Here is a 13,721-nt window from a genome sequence, read left to right as displayed (position 1 = left end):
CAGCTCATTCAATTTTTGTTTGTTTTTCAGTCATGTTAGTTCACGACCCCCATTTGGGGTTTTCTTGGCAAAGATACTGGAGTAGTTTGCCATTTCCTTCTCCAATTCATTTTGCATATGAGAAAACTGAGGCAAACAGGGTGAAGTGACTTGCACCAGATAAGACAGCTAGTGTCTGACTTAAACTTAGGAAAGTGAATCATTCTACCTCAAGGCCCTGCTCTATTCACTGGGCCACCTAGTTGATGATATGTAGTATAGGAAATTAACTATAGTCAAGAAACATCCCTTTCGAGCAGGAAATGAAGTATAGGGAGTTTTTCACAGATTCATATTGTTATGCATTTTGCTTATTTAGCAAACTACAGCAGTTAGCTTCATGGTTTAACACTACAAGGAGTCCCTTAGGGCTTAGATTCAACCCCATTTCAGTGAATAATGCAAACTATATAGAATCGCTTCTCTTGTTTTTACAACTTAAAAAAAAAAGAAAAAGGAATTAGTTAAATGATTTGGATTTGACTTCAGATTCTCTGACTCCAAGGCCAATGCTCTATCCACTGCACCACCTAGCTGGCCTGGACAGCATCACTGCCCAAAACAAAACAACAACAATGAAAAAAATTCAGTCTCCACAGTTCTTTCTCTGGATGCAAGATGCCATTTTCCATCAAAATTCTATTGGAGAGTTGTTTTGTAATGCCAGAAGAAACTGAGGCAAGGTAGAGATTAGAGAGTTTTTAATATTTTATTTGGATTTCTGAGAGCGAGAGATAGTCTGGAGGCAGAGTAGAATCCATTCTGCCTCCAGAGCTGAATTAGACTTTCATCTCAAAGAATCCAGCCTCAAATGTGAGATTCCAATGAATTATATATGTTTCCATAGATCAGGATAGACAAAGGGGTGGGGCCTGAACATTGGTAAATGGCAGGAATTTCCAAGGATGGACCATCAATCCAGTTTTGACAGAGTGGGGATAGGACCATAAATTCTTGATAACTTAAGGAGGACTTAGGAACCCAGATATCTGAACTCCCTCTTATCTTGAGATTATACCTTTACAGTTTGTGACTCTTTTGGAATGCCAGAGTGGCCAGATCCCCACTTCAGTCCTAAATCACGAAATCTGGCTATGCTTCTTGGAAGCAAAAGGGGAGGTGGGTGTGCAACCAGGGAAACTGAGGCAGGACAATTTAGGGAAACTGAGGCAGGATAAGTAGGAAAAATGAGACAGGACAGTAAAAGGAAACTGTGGCACAATAGTTTGGTGAACTTGAGCTGGGCTGTGGAGGCTTTTCTGGGCAAAGGACCACAAGTGGATCCTTACCCTCTTTTATGATCTCTTTCTTTGGGATACAGACCCAGTAATGGCACTGCACAGTTTTATAACCCATTGGGCATAGTTCTAAATTGCTCTCCAGAATGGCTGGATCAGTTCACAGCTCCACTAACAACACATTGGTAATAGAGGAGCATAGCTTCTAGGGAAAACAGCAGTAAGGGGGGGGGGTCTCCCTCTTCGCTCCCCCACACACACCTTAGAAAGCTTCTGTTCTAACAATGTGTCAATGATTCTAAAGTCTTCTGACTTTTGAATCAGTGATCCCAAGGTCCCCCCTTCCCCCTCACCTTAGAGTTCTATTGTTCTAACAATTTGTCCATTAATGATTGTAAAAGTCTTCTGGCTTAGGAATATAATGATATTTCTTCCCTTAAACTTTAGGGAAGATATTAGTGATCCTGAGATCCACTGACCTTAAAGTACTATTGTTCTGACAATCTGTCAATGATTCTAAGGTCTTCTGGCCTTAGATAACTGGCCAGTGATAACCAGATTCCTGAGACTACTTCTCAGTTCTACCTCTAAGACATAAAATTAGCATATAAATAACTTGAAGAACTGTATAAATGTGTCTCCTTTCTCTTGTCCTTTGTTAAATTCTTTTGGAACTTAGCTCACTTCAATTAGCATTACAATTACAATAAACTTGCTCCTTGACTTGGATGTGGGTCTAAGTCTGTAAATCACTCATTTGGCAGTTATCATGTTCTCAACAGTACTTTTAGTTCCTCAGATAAATGTTAAGTGCTTCAATTGTTGTAAAGTCATTCTTATAGCTCTGCTAAAGCCAATTTTGTTTCCAAAGACAGAAATAGAGACAGAGCTATGAATTCTTTAAACAATGTGACTGTTTTCATCTCTCCCAGATATACAATGCCTTCTTTTGTTCAATACAACCAGTTTTAAGGCAGAAGAGAAGTGGTAACAATTGGATCCATAACTCTGGGCTGTGGAGGGGAAATGAGGACTAAACCTTTAGTATCTTTCTTCCTCCTCTGCCTTCATAACTTCTGCTCTTCCTCTGTACTCTGCCCTGTCTTGGGACTAATTCTGAGAAGTTAAAGGAAAGCAGTAACTTGTAACACAGAGATAGCAAATTACTAGAACAGGATATTGAATGCATATGTGGCCACAGTATTTGATGATTTAATTGTTTTTCTTGACTACAAGAAAAACTATGATGTAAATACAAAAAAATACAAAAAGAAATTTTTTAAATTCAATTTAATGTTTATTTTCCCCTCCATTACATGTAAAAACAAATTTTGACATTTATTTAAAAGGGGAAGGATTATCAAGAGACGGTTGGAGAACTTAAATCTAAGGAACTGCCTTAGAGTACTTCTTAGACAATTAAGAAAAGGCTTAACAAATTGTGATGTGTTATATAATGCAAGATATTACACTGTATTGTTTGTTATTACATCAAAATAAAAAAATCCTGGGTAATATGAATTGAAGAAGAACATAGTGAATAGAACTAGAAAACAGTTTTCACAAAGATAATAATATTTCAGAGAAAAACAGTTTTGCAAGCCTTAAGAACTCTGATTAAATCCACAACCAATTTTGTTTCCAGTGGAGCTATGATGTTACCTACCCCCTGACTAAGAGATGATGAACATATGTTGTAGACATGTATTTTTTGATATGGCCCTATTTGGTTAGCTTTGCTTGCCTAAGTTTATTGATTATGAGGGTGATTTTGTTGTGCCCAGTTCCCTTGTATTGTTCTGCCTCAGTTTCCCTGAACTGCTCTGCCTCAGATCCTTTTATTGTTCTGCCTAAATCCCTCTGGTTGCAACACCTCCCCCTCCTGTTCATTAGGACTTCGATAATTTGGGCCGTGGTCACTCTGGCATTCCAAAAGATAAAACTCCAGATGTCCTACTTCAGATACCTAATTGGCATCATCTACTTCTGTCTCTTCAGAATTCCTGGCTCTAGTTTGACACTCTCCTTTACTCCCAATTTGTAAGAATTTATGGCCTGCCCCTGACCCTGTCAGAACCAGATTGATGATCCATTCCCACTCTCAGTGCTCAGATTTCTGCCTCAGTCTACCCTGGGTCACTTAGAGCCACGTATGTGTATATATATTTCATGGGAAACTCACATTGGTTGCTGGATGCTTTGAGACAATAGCCCTGGGGGCAACATGCCTCCAGCACAATCTCTCCCTTTTAAATAAAATAATTTAAAAATCTATTTTGCCTCAGTTTCTCTAGCAGTACATTTGGAGGCCCCAGCGAGATATGAGAACAGGATTATAGCTTAAAGACCTTCAGATCTCTGCCTTGGGCCTCAGGGTGGCTGGAGATCTGGGTTCTTTGCTTGGAGAAGCTGGCCCTCTGGATTTTTCCAGAATCTCCATGAAGAGAGCAGTTTTTAGTTGCAGCCATGCCCGAGGGTGGACATCTTCATTTTGGCCACAGGAGAGGAAGTCTGGATGTCTTAGGACATAATCTAATCTGTTTACCTATTTTGTCTGTCTGTACTAGCATCTGGATTCTCAGAATAATAAGATGCCAACAGGTGTTAATTTCTGAGTGTCCACTGTACGCAGTGTGGCACTACCGGGGTGTCTTCTAAGACACATATCTGGTTCTGTGCCAGTTGGCACAACTCTGGGTATTCTAGAGTGGATCTGATTATCTGATTCTGAGTACCTTGTTTGGTGCCATCTGGCTAGATGTGCTAAATGTTTTGTTAAATGTTGATTGTGCAGTCTATGTTTGTGTGATTAGTGTTCTGTGTTCTCTGAGACCTGTTTGTCTGTTTTGTTGGTTAAAGAGCTCTGTTAAAGTTTTAAGAAACTTTTAAAACTGGCAGATGAGTTTTTCCTTGAGAAGCAGTTTTCAAAGCCTGCTAATAGGATTAAAGGGACAGAGCAATAAAATTCAAGCTCTGCCTAGACAGATAAGAGAGATGCTCATTTCTGTGAGAAGAACACTCAGACAGAAGAAAGAAAAAAAAAAAAAAAAAAAAAAAACCTTTTTTAAAGCTGTATTTGATTTGATTCAGTTTAACTTGCCTGAAAGGAGTCACATGGCTCTATTTGGGTAAAGTATGTTCTCTTCTGAAACACTGGGTAATTTGTTAACATTATAAGTTATGCTTTAAATCCAGTTCTGTTGGACATAGGGGTTTTATGGAATCATTCAGCTGTTCACTGTATTGTGAATCTTAACAGTCTTGAAGGGAAAGGACAGGAGAATGAAGGTAATTTAAGAGAAGAGAGAGAAAGTATTGGGAAGATATTTGGGAGGAGAGAGAAAAGGTGGGGGAGGGAGAAACGAGAGAGAATCTTTTGTCTTAAAAGGTAAAGATTCAACTCACATCCCCTCCCCCCCCCCCCCCCCCCCCACACACACAGCTTTCTACTACTTTAGCAATGGAGCATCTAGTTAGAAAGGTTGTTGGAAATTATTTAAAGTATGTATCAAGAAGGAAAGGAAAGTTTTTAATGGAAGGATAGAGAAAATTGAGTGAGGACTCTTGAGTGGAAAAGAACTGAGTGGAAAAGAATCTTTTGTCTTCAGGGATGAAGATTTAGCTTGTGTTCCCTACCCCAACTTGTGATGACCACGTTGAGCACCCAGATATTTTTAAAATTAGCTGGAATCAGGATACGGGAAAATCCTTGATCTTTATTCTTTGCGGAGGTGAAGGGGAATGGCAACACGAAGTGAGAGCAATCACAACACGAATCCGACTAGCAGTGCCTCTGGCTCTCACATTCCACCCACCAAATCTTCCACTCAATCTCCTATACAACACATCAAACTTACACAGAGAGTGGGCAGGGCCATTCTTTCTCCAAGCATATATTAATAGAGTATTGTCCAATTGCTAATTAGCCTCAAGTGCTTGGACCACGGTGCATCGGCTGAGCTTCAGCCCATTACACCCACCCTTGCTGCCCATGGCTGCCTCTTTGGAGGGGAAGTGGGGGAGTGTCTGCCACGTGGAATCCCCTTCCCCTCCTAAGTGTTCTAAATGTAAGACTTCTGTAGAGGCTTGGCTCTCAGCTGCAGAAAGCAAATTGTCATATAAAAGAGACAGCCTACTTTTACTGTAATAAGTTAATTGACTGAATATTTGTTTTTTTAGATACATAATGGTTTTCTTGTTTAAGGAATATGGTTATAAATGTGATCTATAATTTGGCAGGGTTATTTCTAAAAGTTTAATTAATATTTTTAAGAACTTCTTGGATTCTTTTATGTGGAACTAGTATAATTTGTATAAGTTTTAATTAATTGTATTGATTGTATCCTGAGGTTATGCCCATTATTTAAAGGGCTTCTGAAAATATTAGTTTTCCTCATCCTTTTAAAAATGTTTCTGTTATGAACAATATGCAATTTGGAATTTTCTATGTATTGGGTATTTTCAAGCAAAATGATTTGTATAATGTTCAACTTTTATAACTATCTACTTGGGTATGTAAGATAATTATGTTAATTTACTGGGACAAATTTCTTACTGTTATCTATATAGGGTCATGGTAAATACCTGTTTGGGATTTATCTGAAACTTTGGTTAATGGGATTTGTTATAGGAGGTAAAATTTCTTGGGCTTATAGCTAATACTATTCAGGAGTTTTAAAGCTCCACCCTCTTACAGTTAGTGGGACAATCACCTGGAATAAAACTGAGTTAAGGGTATTTTGTCCTGTTTGTGCTGAAAGATCAATTTTGACTGCTTATATTATGTTATGATCTTGTCCCTGCATTTTTTTCCTCCTGAAACTGATTTCTATAATCAGAACAAATGGTCAATAGAAATTGTTAATGCAATTCAATTATGTCATACCTTGCTGTTTCCAATCTGATTGTATGTAATCATTATATCCTAAATACTTAGGCAAATGAGTATTTAGCCTGGTCATCTATCTGTTACTGGATATTTGTGTCTGTGGATATTCAGGGTTTTTTTAAGGTTTTAAATAATGAGAGGACAATTAGCACAGTGGTCTGTGAAACCTAACTGCTATTTATTGGGACTATAGCTGTCTGCCTGTCCTGTGAAGCAAACTTGTTCCTTCACTTAGGAGCTGCTGGCCAGTCTGTAGTGGCCTCTCCACATTTTGTAGCAGGTCCAGACTATTCTAACCTTTATTTGTTAGATTTGGTTTTTGCTCTAGATTTTGATCAAATTGCTGATATATTGAACTGCTTCTGGGACTGGGATCAGCCCATTGGAAGCTTTGATCATTATTAGCATACCACACCATACCCATTTCCCTCCCTGGACTGAGAGTGTCCTACTGTCCGCAGCAGGAAGCAGTCTTTTGAATGAGAGACCATTGCTCCTGTACTTTGAACTGATATGAGGAATTGGAAAGTGGTTGATGAATTATTGTTAAAATTCTAACTGTATTACTGTGTTTAAGATTTGGGATGGAAATTATTAAAATTGTGTAAATATTGCTGGTAAGGATGTTGAGGAATCTTTAAGATTATACTAGTCTGCTTTGTATATGAATTTTAATTATGTATAGCTATGTATTATGTATTATGCATAGCCACCAGAAACCATCTGGTTTAAAATGCTCTCCCATTATATTCTGATTCATGGGATTCATCAAAGGTGGCTAAAATGAATCTAAAAATGAACTCCAATGAATTAAGAGGAAAAAAACCTCATTATCCAGACTGGAGCTGAATTGGTAGGTAGTGGAAAAAAGGTTTCTATTTGCTTCTTGATCAAACATGGAGTTCCTATTGATTTGTATCAGAATTGTGATCAAAAGACTTCCTTGGTCTTAATTAGAAATAGAAAAGCAGCATGACAGTAGCTAGAGGGTTGGTTCTGAAGTCAGGAAAGGTAGGGTTCAAATTCTGTGTCTGATATCTTCTAGTTGTATTATCACAAACAAATCATAACCTTTCAGTGCACCAGACAACTTTCTAAAATCATAAATTATAGGTGAGTTGCTGATCTGGGGTGAAATGATTTTCCAATTGGCAGAAAAGGTCTATTGCACTTGGGAGAGACTGGAGCACAATCCAGCACAGGTCATACCAGTGCAGACTCAGACCTAGCAAACCAGGAGCAGACTTTGGAAGCCACAAAAGCTGCTTCAGGAGTTCTCAGCTTACAAATAGTAAAGAGACTGAACAGAAGACTGGTCAGAAGGAGATTACAGGGATCTTTTTGCTAACACTGAGGCAAGAATCTGTTGTTTTGCCCATATTTAAATCTGGGTAATAGTCTGAAGTGGTAGTTCCAGGATGAGGGGGAACACTAGCACACTCCAGTTTGTAGTCAGAGTGAGGAGGGATCCTTCTCACAGAACCAGGGCAGAAAACTCTAACTGAAGAAAAGAGTTTAAAAGTCAAGATATAGGCTAGAAAATGAGAAAACAACAGAAAAAAAGTTTTGATCATAGAAAATCACTATGGTGATAAGGAAGATCAAAACATACACCCAGAAAAAGATAACAAAGTTAAAGTTCCTACCCCAAAGCCTCCAAGAAAAAATATGAATTGTTCTTTAACCATGGAAAAGCTCAAAAACGATTTTTGAAAATCAAATAAGAGAGACAGAGGAAAAATTGGGAAGAAAAAATGAGAATGATATAAGAAAATCATGGCAGTGGGGAGGAGAGTTAACAGCTTGGTAAAGGACACACACACAAATACTGAAGAAAATAACACCTTAAAAAACAGAGTAGGCCAAATGGTAAAAGAGGTACAAAAGTCCAAGTAAGAAAAGAATTTTTTGAAAAGAAGAATTGGTTGAATAGAAAAGAGGCACAAAAATTCACCGAAGGGGAAAATTATTAGTCTACTTGAAAGCCATGATCCAAAAAGAGTCTGGGCAGCTTCTCTTAATTATCAAGGAAAATTGTCCTGATATTCTAGAACCAGATTTTTTATAAAATAGAAATTGAAAGAATCCACTGATTACCTTCTAAAAGATTACCTCCCAAGATGAAAACTCTTAGAAATATTTTAACCAAATTCCAAAACTCCCAAGTCAAGGAGAAAATATTGCAAGAATAAGAAACAATTCAATTATAGTGGAGCCATAATCAGAATAACACAAGATTCAGCAGCTTTAACATTAAAGAATTGGATGGCTGGAAATATGATATTCTAGAGAGTAAAGGAGCTAAGATTACAACCAAGAATCACCTACCTCACAAAACTAATTATAATCTTCAGGCAGGGAGGGGGAAATGGATGTTGAATGCAATAAAGGGTGTTCAAACATTGTTGATGAAAAGACCAGAGTTGAATAGAAAATCTGACTTTCATATACAAGACACAAGAAAACATTTGAACAATAAACAGGAAAGGGAAATCATAAGGCACTTAATAAGATCAAACTGTTTCTTACAAGGGAAGGTGATACTTGTAATTCATAGGAACTTTTTCATTATTAGAACTGTTAAAAGAAGTATTTTTGAGATGAATATGAAGGAATAATATCTAAAAAATAAAATTAAGGGGTGAATGAGGAATGTATTGGAAAAAGGGGGATAGTGAAAGGGGGGATGGATAAATGAAGGAGAGTGAGTGAAGGTTACTCTCATAAGAATTAACTCAAAGAGAGAATAACATATACCCACTTATTGGATATAGATATCTATCTTATCCTATAGGAAAGTAGGAGTGAGGGGAAGAGCATAAAGGAAAGAGGTGAAGTGATAGAAGGGAGGGAGGGAATAGTCAGAAACAAAACACTTTTGAGGAGAGATAGGGTGAGAGAGAAAAGAATATATAGTGGAGGAAATAGGATGGATTTACTAAAATAGGATTTACTAAGAAAAATTTTTGAAGCAAGTTTCTCTGAGAAAGGCTTTATTTCTCAAACAAAAAGAACTGAGTCAAATTTGTAAAAATAAGTGTCATTCCTCAATTGATAAATGATTAAAATAAATGAACAATATTCATATGAAGCAATCAAAATTTTCTATAACCATATGAAAAAATGCTCTAAATCACTATTGATTGGAGAAATGCAAGTTAAAACAGTTCTGAGGTACCACCTCATGCCTATCTGATTATCTAATGGTACAGAAAAGGAAAATGTCAAATGGTACAAGAGATGTGGGGGAAATGAGATATTTAATGCATTGTTGGTAGAGTTGTAAACTGATTCAACCATTCTGTAAAGAAATTTGGAACTACACCAAAGGGTTATAAAAACCATGCATATCTTTTGATTTAGCAATACTACTTATAGTCTATATCTAAAAAGAGATTAAAAACAAAAAGGGAAAAAACCTATATGTGTGTGGATGGATAGATAGATAGATAATAGCTCTTTCCTGGCAGCAAAGAATTGAATACTGAGGGAATGGCCATCAGCTGAAGAATGGACAGATTATGGTATGTGATTGTAATGTGGAATACTGTTGCAGTATAAGAAATGATGAGCAAGATCCTCTCAGAAAAATATGGAAAGACTTACATGAGCTTATGAAGAGTGAAATGTACTATGTACAAAGTAACAGCAATATCGTAGCTGTGAATGATTTAGCTATTCTCAATAATATAATGACCCAAGACAACTCTGAAAGATTTATGATAAAAAATGTTATCCATCACCAGAGAAAGAATTGGTGGTGTCTGAATACAGATTGAGGCATGCTGTTGTTGTTGTTGAGGCAATTGGAGTTAAGTAACTTGCCCAGGGTCATAGAGCTAGGAAGTGGTAAGTGTCTGAGACCAGATTTGAACTCAGGTCCTCCGGACTTCAGGGCTGGTGCTCCATCCATTGCACCACCTAACTGCCCCAAGGCATGCTTAATAAATAAATAAATAAACCTTTCCTTATTTTTTTTTGAAATTTTTTTTTTGGGGGGGAGGTCTATATTTTCTTTTACATTATGAAAGTAGAAATGCTTTTCATGACTATGCATATATAACCTATATTGATTTACTTGTCTTCTTAATCAGGGGGCATTACGATGGAGAAAGACGGAGAATTTGAAACTCAAAGCATTAAAATGAATATTTTAAATTGCTTTACGTAATTGGAGGAAAATAAAATGTTAAATTAAAAAAAATTAATTCTTACAGTACAGTCTGATCACTTCTTCCCTTGCCAGTCCATCAAGTAGAATTCACTACTTCAAGGAATCTTCCCTTTATCTCCCTGACCAGAAATGATCTCTCCCTTCACTGTATTCATATTTTCTTATATGTATGACTCATGATCTTGTCATATTTTGCTAAGTTCTCTTTTCCTTATCTTATTTCCTTATGAGTTATATGTTATTCTTATCTGTACATATATTATATCCATTAAATATAATGCAAGCCCCTTGAAGGCAAAGACTTCTTAATGTTTTTTCTTAGGTGCTGAATCAGTACTTATTAAATTGAATTGATTTGAACAAGGAGCAAGAAGTCTACATTTAAAGAAATGAATTTCCATTGGAGTTTCAAATGCTGGAAAGCTGGTGAGAGTAGTGTTCTTTAGGAAAGAGAAAGGTTTCCTAATGCATTTTGAATTTTATCATACAGTCAACTGCCTACTATGCTTGCTACTACCTACCTACTTAGGTAATATAAAAGACTGACTCAGGCTGAAATTTCATCTTCTCTAGAATATAAAGGCCTAGAGATGTTTTAGGACTCTTCTCTTTGCTCTGAAATTGCTATCAAAGGAATTAGATGATATAAACTGTATTTCTGTACTTCCATGCTCAACATACCACTTCTATTCTTCATACAACTATATAGGACATCATCCATGATGCCTGAAATGCCTAAGCAAGCTTCAGAAACTTAGGAGTTAAAATGACAAGACTTGCTGTAATTTTGAGACTCTTATAGGATTGGGAGCTTGAATGAGAGGCTCAGAGTAAATTCCAATTTACTATGAAATTGCAATCATTAAGCTTAATCTATCACTCTTCAGAGCTTATTAGCACAGTGACTGGTACATGATAAATTCTTAAAATTGATTGATTAGTTGGTTTTTAAAACCCTAACCCTCTTTATCTCTTTATACCTTTCCAGTCTCACACATTTTCCTCTCTAAGCACTGTACAAATACAAAAATATAGGACTCTTGACTTTCAAACCCCATTTCCCAATTCTGGGAAATGTCACTGATGGAGAATCAGTGCTTTCTCTTTATCCTGGCTTCCTTCAAGTTTCAGCTAAAATTCTACCTTATATAACAAGCCTTTTTTGGTCCCCTTTAATAGTAGTGCCCTCTCTCTGAGATTACCTCTGAATCATTTTATATATATATGTATGTATGTATGTATGTATATCTTGTCTGTACAGTTTGAGTTCTGTCTTCCCCATTAGATTGTTTTTGCTTTTCTTTGTATCCTCAGTGCCTAGAACATAGTAACTGTTAAATAAATTCATGTTGACTGTCAGTCACCTTGTCAAAATTTGCAAAAGAGAAAATTTATTCCGTTGACTAGTTATTTAATTTTTACAAGTCAGCTCTTTCATGATGAAAGTCTCAGCTTAAAGAAGGATGATTTAATTACACTCTAATTCCAACTGAAGTTCTCGGGATTTCCAATTCTATTACTGTCATCCCTGTATTCTTTCAACAGCTCTCATATACCCTAACATACTTTCCACCACCCATCCAACCAAACTCTAGGCTGACTGTAATCTATGAGAAGAAGCTGCATCCGAAGAAGCTTTAATTGAGTTTCAGAATGAAGAATGTGAAATATAATTGTAAGATAAAGAACTTACTCTTTAGTACTAGGAACTTCTTCCTTTCCTTAAAGTGAAACAATGAAGTTCTTCAGGCAGGCTTTCTGTCTTCTAGAGATAGGCAGAACTGGGCCACTCCCTCTTGAGAATTTCTTTTCCCTTTATATTCTCTAAAGCTTCCTGTTTTGTTTTTAATGATGTCACCCTTTTCTCTGAATTTCCCTCATTAAGACTTTAGAGTTGTTTTAAAATTTCAAATAAAGGAATGGGAAAAGGAAAGAATAAAGAATTTGGAACAAGAGGAATTGGGCTTGGACCAGAAAGAACTAGGTTCTGCTCATTACTACTGGTGCCACCTTAGCTATAGGCGGAAAAAACTAATGGAAGAGAAAAAGAGAATGGGAAGAGCAGAAAATGAGAATATCATTTACGCATAAACTAAGGGTGTTTTTTTTTAAATACCTTTGAATTTCTATGAAACCTCATAAACTAGAAATGTAAGAGAGTTCCCAGAGGCATGGGTATTTGATTTGTATATGGACACACTGTCAGTAGATATCAGAGGCAAAGTTGAGTCTAGATATCAGTAAGAGCAACAGAAATTAAAATTTACATTCCTTTAGAAAATGCATCTACAGATAAGGATATGATGCCCTAGGTGGACAGAAGAGACAGAAGGGAAAGGAGAAAGAGAAATGAAGTGAAATGAAGAAAGGAAAGAAGGTGTGTTACCCAAGTGGAGGAGAAATTGAGGCTGGTGACTTGCACAGTTTTCCCTCTTTTATTTGCATGTCATAGCATCACTTCTCTGATAACATGATCTTCTTCAACAGCAAAGGACACACAACCTCTGTAAGAGCAGGAGCTCCTCATGGGGGAACCAACTAGAACTGGTCAGTTGAACAGTACAGCTCCTCTTTTCTTTCCTTTTATCCACATAGGGTACCATATCCTTATCTGTGGATGCTTTGTCCAAGGTAATGCAAATTTTGATTCCTAAAACCTTGCAAAATATCTTGGGGCTAGGATCATTCCTTAAACCCAAATCACTGTGGCTCTCATTGATTGATCAACAAGAGATCCCAGACTAAGCCCCAGTTGGCCATTGTTTGGGCTCAAAGTGAATGTAAATAACAATTGTTTCTGTTTTATCTAGAAACCCTGATGGTCTTCCCCTCCCCTTTGGTTTTTTTTTCTTGTTTGACTGGGTAAAAGAAGACAATCTCTGCCTGATTTCTTACCTAGACTTAATCATTGATTGAGCATTCCCCTCAGTCAAACTGAAAAAACCTGTCAAAAACATTAGCTTAAAAAGATCAAAGTCTTCTGATAAATTCCAGTCATGTCCAGTCATCCTGATCTATTTCTTGCCACTGGACTCAAATGACTCCAGAGGAGAAAATGGTGACTTTGTATAGCCCTCCCTCACATGAATTAAATTGACTTATATGGCATCACCTCCCTAATGTGATGGTCCCTTTCCAGAATGAAGGCCTAACAACAATACCTATGAGTAGGAGCTACATCCCCAGGGACTCATCTGGAGACAGGCAATTAATACTAATAAGATTCAGGAAAGCAATTAGCACCAAATGATGGTGTTGGTATAGGCTAAATAGATTAAATTTCCTTATTTGTCCCTTTTGGGTTAGCTCCCCACAATATTCTGCCTCATAGAGTCTTTTTCATTCTTATAACTACCTAACTCTTTTAGGATATTAAAGTCCT

General features: G+C 36.9%; 1 protein-coding gene across 2 annotated transcripts in view; it reads right to left on the bottom strand.

Moving 5' to 3' along the window:
• LOC105749995 (interleukin-3 receptor subunit alpha) overlaps positions 1-12,245 on the bottom strand; it is a 47,876-nt gene extending 35,631 nt beyond the window's left edge. Inside the window, exon 1 of one of the 2 annotated variants that reach the window (XR_001120833.3) lies at positions 12,033-12,244. The gene's annotated coding sequence lies outside the window, so the exon portion shown is untranslated. Of the gene's footprint in view, positions 1-12,032 lie in introns of both variants that reach the window. The other variant, XM_012546125.3, reaches the window with a different exon arrangement.
• Positions 12,246-13,721: the final 1,476 nt, after the last annotated feature.

The sequence above is a fragment of the Sarcophilus harrisii genome, chromosome 3 (genome assembly GCF_902635505.1).
Source record: "Sarcophilus harrisii chromosome 3, mSarHar1.11, whole genome shotgun sequence".
Classification (NCBI taxonomy): domain Eukaryota; kingdom Metazoa; phylum Chordata; class Mammalia; order Dasyuromorphia; family Dasyuridae; genus Sarcophilus; species Sarcophilus harrisii.
This window is presented reverse-complemented; position numbering and strand designations above follow the sequence as displayed.